This window comes from Xiphophorus couchianus, chromosome 3 (assembly GCF_001444195.1).
Source record: "Xiphophorus couchianus chromosome 3, X_couchianus-1.0, whole genome shotgun sequence".
NCBI lineage: Eukaryota > Metazoa > Chordata > Actinopteri > Cyprinodontiformes > Poeciliidae > Xiphophorus > Xiphophorus couchianus.
This window is the reverse complement of record NC_040230.1, coordinates 3,647,061-3,661,651: the sequence shown is the minus strand read 5'-3', so window position 1 is coordinate 3,661,651 and position 14,591 is coordinate 3,647,061. Positions and strand designations below refer to the sequence as shown.

The 14,591-nt window shown below is 38.6% G+C and overlaps 1 protein-coding gene across 11 annotated transcripts in view; it reads right to left on the bottom strand.

Moving 5' to 3' along the window:
• mef2d (myocyte enhancer factor 2d) overlaps positions 1-13,619 on the bottom strand; it is a 116,349-nt gene extending 102,730 nt beyond the window's left edge. For 3 of the 11 annotated variants that reach the window (XM_028011071.1, XM_028011097.1, XM_028011062.1), the window contains exon 1: positions 7,183-7,393. The gene's annotated coding sequence lies outside the window, so the exon portion shown is untranslated. Of the gene's footprint in view, positions 1-7,182; positions 7,395-13,596 lie in introns of those variants that run through there. The other 8 variants (XM_028011017.1, XM_028011039.1, XM_028011046.1 and 5 more) reach the window with 6 other exon arrangements.
• Positions 13,620-14,591: the final 972 nt, after the last annotated feature.

Here is a 14,591-nt window from a genome sequence, read left to right as displayed (position 1 = left end):
GCCAATAAAACTGACATTTGTCAAATCTGGTCACTCGTTTAAACACCAGTTAAAAAGAGTCACTTACCAGAAATTCTGTATTTTTTTTCTTTTTACTCTAGCAGGAACATTTTCCAGTTAAGCTACTACTGCTGGTACTACTCCTACCCACGTTATGTCTGACTGCGTTTTGGAGTTTTGACCACTGATGACAGCAAACAGTGAGTCATGTGTCTTTAGTCAACAAGCTTTGCTTTGTTTGCTTCTAATTTGGGCCAATGAAAGTAAAGAAAAAGTCAAATCCAGGAATGTAAAACAGTGAACTTTTCACCAGTAGAGGTGAAAGTCTTGCCAGGTGTGGCTCCCGGCACACAGCATGCTGGTCTGGCTACGAACACAGAAGCGAGGCCATTTGGAAATCACAGCAGGGGGAGTGAGGACTGTGAGGTGAGGCTTTCTGCAGCTACTTCTCGCATTAAAAAACTGATGTCCCCCTTTTTGTACAGAAACACCTTTAGCTTTGAGTTCCATTAGCAGAGAGGGAGTGAGGACATTTCTTCCCTGTTTCACTGTGTCAGGGTAAAGCGTTACCCTGCAATGATTGAATCATAGCCATAATAGCAGAAGGTAGAGGCCTGCTGTGTTGCTGAGTTCTTCCTGTTCTCCTCGCTCAGCGTGGGTACAGCCACGGACAAAATCTGCCCTGGAATCAGCACACAAAAAGAGGCCATGAAAGCAACACAAGCAGAGCAGGTAGTAATTGCTCCTTTCTGCTGCTTCTCCTTTCCATTCATTTAAGCGTGGCTTGTGGTGCGAGACTTTCAGTTTGACAGCAGACAAGGGGGCATGCTTGTCTAACCCGACATACAAGAAAGGTTTCTGCGCTGTTGTGGGATGAGTGCACGGTTCAGCTGCAAGGGAACGCGCAGAGAAACACATCTCCGACACTGATGCTGTGGTATTGGACATGGCTAAGGTTGAGCTGAAAAGGTAAACAGGTAAATCAATGAGGTGGCAGGTGACTCACCCTTTGCAACATGGTTACTACATTAAGAACTCACCTCTATTCAGAGCAGACACTCTTCATCTTCCCTTTTAATTTTCGTCTTGTTTTTATTTGGGGGTACAGAAACATAAAACGTTTTACATGCACAGACCGCAGCAATTATAAAACCCCTTCAACATCCAGAATGACCAACAAACACATTAATTAGTATATATGAGACCTCAATTAGTACTCAGAGCTCCACATTATATGAGCTTAACAGTCTTTATGACTAACGGAGAGCTCTGGAATATGTGCCAAGGACCAAATTTATGAAGCTTTATTTGCTCATGAGTTCAGCTCTGATTAATGGAGGACTGTCTGAACACTGACGACATTACAAAGTGGTGGGATTTGATATGTTTTAAGCAACAACTATGCTCATTCCAACTCTACTTTTGAGATTTAAATGACCTTTCCCCTTTGAGCTATTGGGTCATTTTTCAGACCCTCCTGGGAAATTATGGACCAGAGTTTCTGATGAGGATTACATCTGCCAGCTCTGAGGGAACTCTGCTGTGAGAAGGCAATAATCGACTCAATTCAGCTTAAAGTGCAAAAGCTAAAAAAGATTGTACAGTCGGGAATGGTGTAGATTTTAGGTTGTAGTTTCCTTGTAACCAAACATTTGGCGGAAACACTAACCGGTGAAGTTTTGAAGTGAAATTGTAACATTTGAATGAAACATCATGAAAACCTCTGAAGAAGATACTGAGTGCAACTTACTGTGTCACAAAGTGTAAATAAAAATCGGGTGGTGTCAGATTTTACCGGTTGTAGGATTTCTCTTTGGAAAAAGACATTTCTCCATATAGCGCCAGACTTTGTGTTTGTTTTGGTTGTATTTACCCAGAATACCCTGCACTATAGTCCACTACCTTCTTTTGAAGTGGTCTCCAGAGCGCTTGCATTCACATATGCATTCAAACCGCACCATAGTTCACACCAATCTAAAACCTTGCTATTAGGCAGACCATAGTTCACTTTTTGGTGCTCAGCAGAGTATGATTGCACATTCATACCTCACCAAATGAACCAGACCTCCTAGTCAAACAAAATACAGCTTGATTAAAGCAGATCAAACAGGGTTGGGGTGAATGACCCGAAATGTCTAAGCAGCTCCATTTTGCTGTTATAAATTAAAATACATTAAAGATTTGAAGTAAAAAAATAAATAAACAAAAAATGGGCTTTTGCTCTCCAGTAAAGAACAAGAAAGCAAACTGACGATCAGAATATCCTGAGATTTTGCAGGAAATGACAGTTATTAAATAAGAATTAATCGGCAGAACAATAATCTATCTTTATCTGCAGTCTCAAACACCTGATTCCAACTGCATTACACCGAGATTGCTGGGGACCACACAGGTGTGTGTTCAGATACGCTCTCTCACTTGGACTTGCCCATGACAGACCCTGACCATTTCTAATGCATTCAGAGCGCAACGGCTGACTGCCTGTCTTTGAAATTCAACAGGAAGCAGCGCCGGAAGGGAGTGATTACACTTATTTAAATTAGTGTTTTGACTGAAGTCACCTGGCAGCTACAAACCCAGCTTGATTTCTCCATAAAACCTTGATTTTCAGAATTTAATTTCAAGATTATTTTCAAGAGAAAATAGTCTCCTTATGAGTTGCCCTCTATGGAGTTTTACTCCATCAATAAAAAGCAGAGTACAGCTTTCCTTCAGTCACGCTTCTCAGAGACACAAAAGTCCATTACTCAAGCTGAGCCTATAAATTATCTTGAGCTTAAGTCCTCTTTCACTGAACAAGTCCAGCTACAATATTTAGTTCAATATGTTTTTGGTGGCACTGTGTCAGTAAATGCTTTAAGGGGAAGAGCCCTAAACAGATTTAGATCCTCACTACTGCAGGAACACGATGTAAAAAGAGGTATCAGACTGCACACCTAAGTGCACCACCAGCTTTCCGTCCATTTCTCCAAGACGCACAAGATATCCCCGGTTTAATCCGAAGAAGAACATGACGGTCGTGTAGGATTTCTAAAACTTGAGAAGTGGGTCAGTATAAATGAGCATCAGAGGACTCTTTGCCCAGTTTCACATGGAAAGAAAAGAGGAGAAAAAAGAGCAGCAGGGGGTCAGCACTCCCATTAGCTTTGGCATCTTGTCAGAAACAGCGGAGAGAACTCTGGTTTATCAGACATAATCAAGATTGTCCTCATACGTCTGACAAAAGGGGTCCATGGGTGGGTGTGATAATCCTACTACTCCAGACTTTCTTAGTTAATTATTTGTCATTTTATGCCTTTACTGATACAATTACTGTAGAAGGTATTGAGGATTTTCTTGTGCAACTATTGTGTGGAACTAGGTGCTACACTCATGGTGGTTGTTTGGATGTTTATGAGGATGAGTGTTAAAATGCTGACAGCTTCAAAAATGGGTCAAAGGGCCCAGCAGGTTTCAGTTTGTTTTAATTTGAACCCAAAATGAAAGGAAAACACGAGAGAGGACAGATGATTTGACATCAGCAAGTTCAGATATATGGATTAAGTTCTGACACCGTCTTGAAGATCTCACTTCAGAAGCTCTGATCTGTTACTCCCCGGACTGAAGCCTTCTCTTTGCTTCAAACTGTTTGGATAGAACGGGTTTATCTTCATATGAAAGTCTGAATCTGTAATTCTTGTGTAAATATTAAACAGGTTTACCTTATTTGCCTTTCTGGAGTGCAGTGATTTAACGTGAGAAAGTTATGACCCATCTCTCATCTCTCTCTTTAGTATTTGGACTAGCTGTCACTTCACCTGTGTTTTTTGTGGAGAACTTTAAAATTAAACAATGCTGGGGTTTTTTTTACATGACAAACTTGAACTTCACGCTCTCTCCAGCAGTAAAAATTGTTGTAAATTCAGAGAGTTTTAGGGAAAACTTCGACTTCTTTGTGCAGAACTTCTTCCTGCAGCCAAATCTGTAGCAACCTGTTATTGAATGTAAACTTACTGATTCGCTTCCCTGTATCCCAACCATCAAAACCTATACATTTTGAAAAGTTGTATCAGGTATGGGTTGTGGGTTTGTATCTCAGGTCATCGCACAGGTCAGCACAGACAAAAATACAGCACATACTTCTTTATTGTACGGCTCAATTTATGATTTGGTCAGCTGACATGTTTAAAAATAGTAAAAGTTTTATCTTAGAAGATCACCAGTTTTAATTTTAAGTCATAGTGACCATATTTATACCAGAAATTCTAATTTATTTTTGCTTTAGTTCAACTGAAGCAGGAAACTATGTAAAAGAAAGGAGCTTTATGGAATATTTGGCCAAATTAAGGCACTGTTTGTGTGTGCAAATAAGACGTGAGAAATAAACAGATGTACATAAGCTGCCAAATTCCAGGTTACAAGTACTATGCATGATGTAACCAATATGCAAGTTGGCACATGACATCATGGTATATATATTTTTAAAGACTTTATTCAAAGTTGCCAACTTTCCCTCAAGCCTTCCTTCATTTTTTCAATATCATTCTTCCCATATAAATCTTACTCCAAATAAGGAAAATGCCTGAACTCAAAGCTAAACACCTATTATCCACAAGAGTGCTTTCTGATTGGTCGTTCTTGGAGTGTACCACTTTTAAAATAACAGTGCAACGTTTGCATGTCCACATTACAGATTATACAACATAACTGATCAGTCATTCCACACAATTATCTGATCTCAAATACCTCATCTAAAGAAAAGTTCATGCTAAGAAATTATTGGTTGTTTTAGAGTAAATATGTTGTTGCAAAAGAAATGTGGGCCTATCGTCAAGCATAGGAATAGGAAATTATGAATTTGTTTCAATGACTGCAGGTTTTTCCTGGCAGTGTAATGGTGCATTCACACCAGTCCTATTTAGTCTGCTACAATCAAGCTTGAGTTTGTTAGATTGGTTTGTTTTGGCGAGGTGTGAATTCGCAATCAAACTCTAATGCAGACCAAAAAAGCAAATTGCTCCACCTAACAGCCTAAGTCTCGGTTTGGTTGAAGTGAATTCTGGAATGGTTTGAATGCATGTGAATGCATCTGATCCGGAAACTGCTCCAAAAGCAGGAAACAAACTAAAGCTCAGGATATTCTGAGTAAATGCAGCCAAACCAAGCACTTTTTGTTTACATTTGTGAAGAGGAAGTTGAGTGCAGCGTCTTCTTCAGAGGTTTTTATGTTGTTCCCTCCAGTGTTTACTGGTGTAGTGCCACCACAGCCGAAGCAGGGTGCAGGTTTAACTAAAGGGTTTGATTTGTTTGAAACAGTGCAGTGAGAAAGTGCACTGCACCAACTGAGAATGCAACAATTTTGGACCCAATTCTAACCAAGTCACCAGAGAATCAGATGTGAAAAGACCCTAAATCTGTGGTTGAGCTCTTACAACAAGCAACGTCAGACATTTCCTGGGAAAATCCTGCACTATCTGCTCTGAATTTAGTCAATTTTGCTCAGCCATGAGCAATTCCACAGCTGCCTCCTTTTGCTCATTGCTCACTATATCTTCTCAACCGCCAATTCTAATAATAAGTACATGAAGGACCAAAACTTAAAGTATATTAAAAACTTATCTGTTGGATCTGTCTGACATGATTCTGTTTCAGCATCGAGTCATCCATTCATGCAACTTCCATTATACAGTGTAACATGAGTTCCTAGAAGGACTTTATCACATTGAGCTTGCACAGTGTGATATATTCAAGACCAGTATGATTTTTGAACTCCTACGATGTGTGTCAGGTTTGTAGAACAAGTCTAGGACATCAAACAGGAAATGTTTTATTGTTTATTTAAGGAACTCACAGCAAACATGAACCCATACTTTATATGTTTCAATGCCAAAAGCTTTAACCACAGCAAAATAATCAAAAACTCTTCTGGTCAAACAGATTTCACCATTTGGAAATACCAATCTGAAATGTAGGTCAGACAAAAAAGACAAAAATTGAGCTCATCAGAAATTGGGTATTATCTTGTGAGCAGCTTTTTAATTCTGGAGCCATTTGTTGTTTTCTATTATGCATAAAACACGTTTTAGCAACCTGAACTTCACCCGCAGGTGTAGATGAAAAACTCATCTCATCCTTGTGCTGCACCAGATAGTGATGTAATAGATAACTGTCCCTCCGTCCTGCCTGCCTGCTGACATGCAAGACTCTGGAGGCATTTTCCTCATTGTCTCTCTGCCTCTAATCCCAGTCACCTGTCTCTCCGAGATGCTGGAGGAAGGAAAAACGGACAGGATGTGCTTTTCTCACAGCGGAAAAAAAACTCATGCTGACTTGCTGTGGGTGGAGGGAGGCGTTGGGCTTAGGTGGTGAGAGGGTTTGGCTTTATTGATGCCATCAATACAAGCAAATTCCACAAGTAAAATGGTTTCCGGGTGTAAGAAGGAAATTGGAAGTTTGATGGCACTCTCCCGGGAGAGAAGCAATTACGCACAGCAAAGAGAGCACAATTATCGGAAATGGGCTCATGAAAGAGACACAAAATAGTTCAGCAGTTTAAAACATGACAAAGGGCATTTATTGTGGGTTTTGACAGTAAATAAACACAATTTCAACAGTTACTACCTCCCCCCTCAAGGTAAAAAAAAAAATGTTTTCTTCGCGTTTTGTCTGCTCACTTTCTCCACAGAGTAAACCTGTCATTTAACGCGTAAACGGAATTCATGGCGCGATAAAAAAAAAAAAAAAAAAAGTTCCCAATAAGGTAGCCTGAATGTGCTTTTCTCCAAGATGAAATCCATTTGTAGAAATGAAGAGGAATCGCATCAGAACCAGGCTGACACTCGTCGTAAATCGTTTCTGACAGCTCTTAATGGAGTGTTATTGCTGTCACGCACAGCGCGCAACCCCACCGGCTGTAGCCGGAGACACAGCGCTTTACGAGCGGTCTGCAGAAGTGAAAGGTCCGGGGGAAGCAGTGGGGAGAAATCTGGCGGTTACTCAAAGCAACACTGAGGTTTGAGGCGTAAAGAGGATCTACAACCTCAGTTCTGGATGGTTTACAAACTCCGGGACAAACATGCAAATAGCTCCACAGAAACAACACCAGAACCAGCTCAGCGCCTGGGTACGCAGTTGTCAGAACTGCCCGAGCAAAGCACAGGAAGAGGCAAATGTGAAATGCAGACACAAGCTGTTGAGACTTACCCTAGCAGCGTATCCACATCTGTTTGATGAGACTGGATGTTCGGAGCTCACACTTTGCTGCATTCAAAGCCTGGAGATGATTTTTAATGAAGACGAACAGTAACTCTCCGCCGACTGCGGTGGCCACCAATCAAAATATTTCTTCCTACTTGATGTACAATGTAACTATTTAGTTATGGCAAATGGTGCCTAATCTGTCCTGAGTGGCATTGCTCGCATGACTGACAGGGAGGCGCAGCCAATGAGCGCCAGCTGGCTGAGCCGCTTCGACCAATCGCGTTATGAGCGTGGAGTCAGTGGAAGGTGAGCCGAGAAGTAGGAAGAGCTGCTGCGACATCATGTGTTCGCAGTTTATATCCATCCGCTTGTCATGTTTTGAGAGCAAGGACTTCACTTTCACTACTTCTTCAGAAATTCACAGGAAGCCAGAATCAATAAAGCCCACTTGATTTATACAAACCACTGTGGGCTGCAGTGTACCTACATATTTGCCCACTGTATATAGGTCGCTTTACTGGTATGTTTGCCAAATAAAGCAGACTGAGTGATAAAAATCACTAACACTGGATTTTGTTTCGAAAATTTCTGCCATTATTATGTGCCTTTGCCATTGTTACTTTTATATCCCACATGCTGTAAATAAGTGATACAATGTTAACGTCTAATTGCCAAAGTGGCCACTGTTATCCGAAGTGAGAACGGGCGAGAGTCCGCTGTCCTATTTTTCGCTGCTCGCGGCGGAAGAACACCGTGTTTACAGTGAGGAGTAAGAGGGACGTCATTGTGACAGGCGCGTGTGACATCGTGAGAGTAGCAACACCTGGACAAAAGTGGCTGTTACTGGAGACCCAGAGTTTTCAGAAAACCTCAGCTGATATCTCCTTTTAACCGGTTTAGTGTATCTACTTTAAACGGGATGTGCGTTATTTGGCTGCGCCACGATACGTCAGCGCAGTAATGTTTTGGCTTTGAGAGTTAAAGTAATAAGGCTTGATATAGATCAGCTTTAAAAATGAAAATGTGAAAAACAGTGCAGATACTTAAGCAGTTAAAGCATCAAAATAAATCACTCAGTGTTTTATTTTTTTTTTTTAAATAGGGAAGATAAATGTAGGAATAAGGGGAAAAAATTAAAAACTAGCTTTAAAAGTAATCTTAAAATAAACCTTAAGTTCCTCACAGAGCTAAACAGCATTTAAGAAGTTTTGTTTTTTTATTCATGAACACAATAAACATATATTAAAAAACACTTATATTGAAAATGTAAAGGTACTAACATGATTAAAAATAAAAAAAATAAAATAAATACTCTGTGGAAAACAATGTTTTTAAACTACTGATGCATGAGTGACTGACTATCCAGTCTTCCGTGAGTGGGTCTTTTTTGACCCGGGTTACAATCAATGTGTTTTTTTGCAACTTTTGTCATTTTGATTCAAAATAATGTTTTGTATAATATTTTCTACTGTGTTTTATTTCACACAAGAATTATTTCATGTTTGAAATATGTTAATTTTTCACTTTTTTAAGAGCTGGAAGAAGTGGCCGGGTAGAGGGAAGTCTGGGCCTCCCTTCTGAAGCTGCTACCCCCGCGACCCGACCCCGGATAAGCGGAAGAAGATGGATGGATGGACTTTTTTAAGCATTTTCAGAACAATTTGTAGAACATTTTTGAAACAAAATAACAACAGCAATTTTACAACAGCAATGATGAAATGTCAATAATGGACAATGTCAACATCCTTTATGTGTGTGTGTGGGGGGGTGCGCGTGTGGGGGTGGGTGGGCATGAAGGTTTGTGCAAAAGAGTACGTTTCTTGAAACGTGGCTAACCAAGATAGCTAGTGTTAGCTAACTTTGAAGAAGGCTAATATGTTGATTTGTGACAATAGCACTGTCACAGTACTCATGATTGACACACGCACATGCACATTTGTGAGGTAAAACATAAAGATAATACTTATATGTAAGAGTTCTTGCTGTGTAAAATATTATTATTCAGGGGTAACACTTAGGGCTCTGTGTGTATGGTTCACAAAAAATGTGTCCCTGACAGTCAGTTGGTAAGAAACAAAGATTCCCATCAAATTCATAGAAATGAATGCGGATCAGTTTTGTCCCAGTCACGGAAGAAAGGGGTAGTGATATAAAACATGATAGTTCTTAAAATGTATAAAAGGCAAATTAAAAACTTGAATTGCATGATATGAGTAACATATTTTTTGAGGAATACCTGGAATATGAAGTGGTGAAAACTTTTGATTACAAAGATATTGCAAAAAGATGAAATCACCGGGTCAAAAAGGACCCACTTATGCATCAGAGGATTAAAATAATATTCAAAGATAAAATCTAGCTAATAATATTGTACATTTTAACTATAATAAACAATGAAAAGCACAGATGTTAACAAGAATACATGTAAGACTAAAGTCCAAAAATAATCAAAGAAATAAAAAAATGTAAATATATAGTAAAATATTAATAGGAAAATTATAAGAAATTAAAAAAAGATTGATTCTCTCCTACACTTCAAAGAGCAATTAAATATTTTTTCTTTATTTATGAAAATAAAAAATAATCCTCTGAAAATAAAATTAATTAAAAAAAAAGGAAGACAGTATAAGTTTTACTTAATCTTTTACAATTTAATATTAATGGAGAAAAAAAATATTAATTATATTTTAATACTATTTTAATTTACTTAGTTTGACTGTATTTTGTGTAAACTTTGAAAACTTCTTTCACAGAGCTAAATTAATCTGAAATGTTCTTCCAACATAACAATTGTTCTTGCCATAAAAGCATGTTTCTATAGTGCAGTGGTGTGCCAGTCGCAGCTGTTTTGGAGATTTGTACAAAAACTGATCCGAGGTCAAATCTAAAAAGGAAGTCAAATTCAACTCAAGTGGCTCTGGGGCAATATTGTAAAAGCACAGAGCATGTCCAATTTTTTATCAGTCCTACTAAAGACATGTACAGTTTGTACAAGAATGCCCTCTAAATACACTGTGTGGAAAAACTATAAAATGCACCAAAATATTGCATATAACATTTGTGATCTGCTTGCTCATGGTGAGCCAATAGATGCACAGCTGCTTTCTCAAACCTTTTCTACAAATAAAAAAACAATATGTTTCATTGAGATTTTAAACAATACATAGTTGTCAAAATCTCATAGAAATCTGAACTGTGTGGCCTGCATTTGCATCAAGTCCCAGTCATGGTTTTTAATGGACAACATTGCTCACAGCCCAGAGCGCCATTATTTCTGGCAATGCCATAATCACAAGGAGGAAAAAAGTTGTCTCAGTTGGGCCCACATCTGATTTTTATTGCTTACTGTGATCTGTTTTAAGTTAAGTGGGGACAATGATGGCTTTAGATGTTTCTTAAAGAGCATTGGTGAAAAATAGCATCGCAAAGACCAGGGAACACCACATGCAGACTTTGGAGAAGCTTAATCAAGGTTAGGTTGTAACACAATATGTCAAGCTTTGAACCCGTCACAGAGCTGTTCAATCCATCATCTGAAAGTTCAGTCTTCAATCTACCACTCAGATTGAAGATTGTGTCAAAAGGAAAACTATTGATGCTCCACAAATCTGACCTTTTTGGAAGAATAGCAAACAAACAGCTATTGCTGAAAGAAAGCCATATGAGTTTGTCTTGACTCACTCAGGCAGGGAACACAGCAAGCAAGTGGAAGAATACTAACAAATTAGACCAAAACAGGACTTCTGCATGTTGTATTGATAACCATCAATACTTTAAGAAAACCACCTTCACCTTCCAAGAGGACAATGACCCTAAACATACAGTCATGATACAATGAAATGGTTTAGGTGAAAGCATATTCATGAGTTTAAATAGCTCAGTCAAAGTCCAGAGAATCTGTGGCAAGCCTTGAAAATTGCCATTCCAATATGCTTTCTAACTAATGTAACTTTTAATTATGCAAGAATTCTTGGCTTTCACTTTCTCAATGTGCACAAATACATAGAAATACCCCAAAAGGCCCACGGTTGTAACTACAATAAAAGTTGTTCCTAAAGAAGGTGGTGGGGGCACAATACATTTGTGCACTACAGTTTTCAGATTTTTATTTGAAACCATCAATCACTTTCCTTCCACTTCACAATTATACACTACATTGCATAGGCTCATCACATAAAATCTCATTTAAATAAATTCTAGTAAGTGATTTTAACGTGACATTAAAAATAAAACTCATGGGGTGTGAATACTTATGCAGGAGTTTGTTACAGAAGACTAAAAGAGAAGGTTCAAAAAAGAATGTTCTCCAGAATTAAAACATGAGATAACAGTAGGACACAGCAGGGAGCAGACAGCTAACTCCATTCACAGTCTGCAATGTGAAGCTTTTTCTGTTCAGAGGGTCTGTGGAAATCAGCCCTCTCATTTGTTATCATCTCAGTAACTCTGTCTACTATAAAAACTGAGAAGAGAACTGATATGTTTCCTCAGTTTGAGAATCAACTCTACTTTTAATCTGATTATTGTGTCTGCGAACACAACGTGGTCTGTCTTATCTGATTTGCTGATCAAGCAGCAGCCAAACCAAAGTAGTGAATTAACTGGTAGTACTAGTAATAATGGTGACAAAAGCTCAGACACAGGGGGGAGTGACGGCGAGAGATTACACCGTGTTTTCTGCTTTACATAAGAAGCTTATACCGTTGGGTTTTTCTGTAGAGAATTGCAGCAGTCAGATGGGCGCCCTGCTGTTCTTCTCTCCTACAGCTGGGTTGTCAAGGGGTCAGCCGCTCAGCCAGGGGTCAGGGAAATGCCACGGGAAAAATGACAGCAAACAATCTCAGACACATCACAAACTGGAGGGAAGATGGAGAATGCAGCGGTAACACAAACTCACGGGAGCAAACATAAGGAAATCCTAATTGCAATTAATTAAAAGGAAATTATATAGTCTACCTTTATTATTGTAAGGGGATAAGTTGATTCACCTTTACCCTCAAAATAGTACACACCGCAGAGGTTTCACTCACTACAATCAATAACAGTTTGCTGCCCCCTGTTGAAACTAAAGCCTCCTATGGCTCAGTGAACAGCAGTTAATGATATATATTGTTACTTCAGGTCTTAATTAAATCTCCAAGCTGATTACGCAGAAACAAGCCTACTTAATTGGATTGCTGAGAAAATATTATTTTTTATTATGTGCTATGCGTTTTGATACGATGAAGTGTTAAAGTCAGAGCTAGACCCAGAGGGTTGATTAATTTGGCCTTTCAGAAAGATTGGATGTTGGGGGATTAATAAAGAGCACACTGCTTCAGTATAACCTGTCATAATGTTCACACTGATACCTCTCCATACTCTCCTTTGGTCAGGGTCTATATATAAAACTGATGCACAGCAGTTTATATAGGAAGTACAACATTTAGCTTTCAGACTTTTCATGTAATAGAGTTTCTGTTGTATCCATTAAAGAAAAGTATACATTAATATACTGCTCAGATATGAAAGTTGTATCGCTAATGCTTATTTTTATATACAGGTCTGCATTCACATCAATAAAACAATAAATTTATACGAAAGAAGAAAAACTGTCAAACAGCATAAAAATGAAAAATAGAGTACTCTCAAAAAGTATTCATGCTGTTTAAACTCATTTCTGTGGCAGATGGACAGAAAGTAGTCAAGTTTATTTGTATACCACATTTCAGCGGCAACACAGTTCAAGATGCTTCATAAAAACAACTTACAGTCATCAATCACGTTGTTAGAAATAAAATCTGAAAAGTATGGATTTGTATTTGTAGAACCATCTTTTGCAGCTGTCAGTCATTTTAGGGGTTTTGTCAGCAACCAACCAATCAGTGGTCACTATTTGTCCAGAAGTTCACGTCCCCTATCTGGAGGACCTGAACCTCCGTCAACATTACTGGATTCATCATCTCTACCACAATGTGGTCATAAAGAATTGGAGGAAAATAATAGGAAATCATGGTCCAGCGTTGCCAATGGGGAACATGCAATTCAGACAGCTGCTCCTCAGAGGGCGATATGCAATTTATTATATTTCCAAAACCCAAACAGTCTGGAGTAACGCAAAAAAGTGATCAAGGCCTGCAGCCAACCTCATGTCCAGTTCAATGAAATTGTGATCATTGGCAACTACCACAAAGGAAACAGCTAGTAAGCATTCCTTTTTTGTTGTTGTTTTTGTTTTTTGTCATAAAGACACCTATTGACAGTCAAATCAAAGATCAATAAGTGAAGGTAGTTATGATAATTGCAAAGGTAGGTCTATGGCAGCATGAACACATATGATGTAGTAATTGTGGTATTTACATTTAAGCATCTTTTTATGCTAAGCATTTTCTTGAAGACAATTTTTCACAAGACGGTATTATTTAAATAATTTCTCACCTAGTTTGCAAAATGCGTCAGACAGCTTTCATCCTCACATTCAATGAGACATTGTGCCCCTCATTCTTCCTCTGGCTGCGAAAGACGTGGGCTTTAGTTGATTTCTCCGTTACTTCCTGCAAATAATAAAAATAGCCTCACAGATCTGATGTACGACTCGTTGGACAATTTTCTTGCCTTTCGTCTTTGCTGATAAGGCAAAAATGTCTCAGGCAACGCATTGATTTCCACTACCTCTTCTTCTTCTTCTGTTGCATTTTATGGCAGTTTACAGACTTTGTGGTCCACTACCTCTGTCATTATAGCATTTTTTGTTTGTCAGAAGTTCGCTCTACTTCCGCATGGGGGCTGAACCGGCGTTGTGTCAATTAGGGTGATGATTGGTTACATCGCATTGTAAGGTATTTTGGGGTTTCAGAATAAAGGGGGCTCAATACGTGCATTTGTGAAACTGCATAAACTCTGAAATCTGAAAATTGTGTATCATTTTCTTCCTACCTTACAATTGTCCCTTTTTGTTGGTCTATCATATAAAATTCCAACTAAGTATGTTGTTGTCTATGGTTTTAACATTGCAAAATGTGAATTAGATTACGGGGCGTGAATACTTTTCCAGCTCTTCTTGGATGAAAAAATATGAAAACTGCCCAGGTAGATCATATCTATCTAGTATTTCAACATGCTGTAAGATGTGTAAGAAGTTTAAATTGTGCCATAAATTACCATACATCTTGCAGTAAATGTGGAAAGCCAGAAACTCAGCGACTTTATAGTGCATCATCCTGATTATTCAACATACAAGCAACTCACTGTTAATGGTTTAAAAGTGAAAAAAAAGACTCATTCATATTACATCAGTTACTAATATGAATACTTCTGAGAGCTGCTGCATATTGGGCCCACAGTTCCAAATATCACATCACAGCAAAATTATAATGCAGATGAAAGTAAATAGTAAACTAGCAGGTCAGTTAGGCCACAGTGAGTGATAGTCA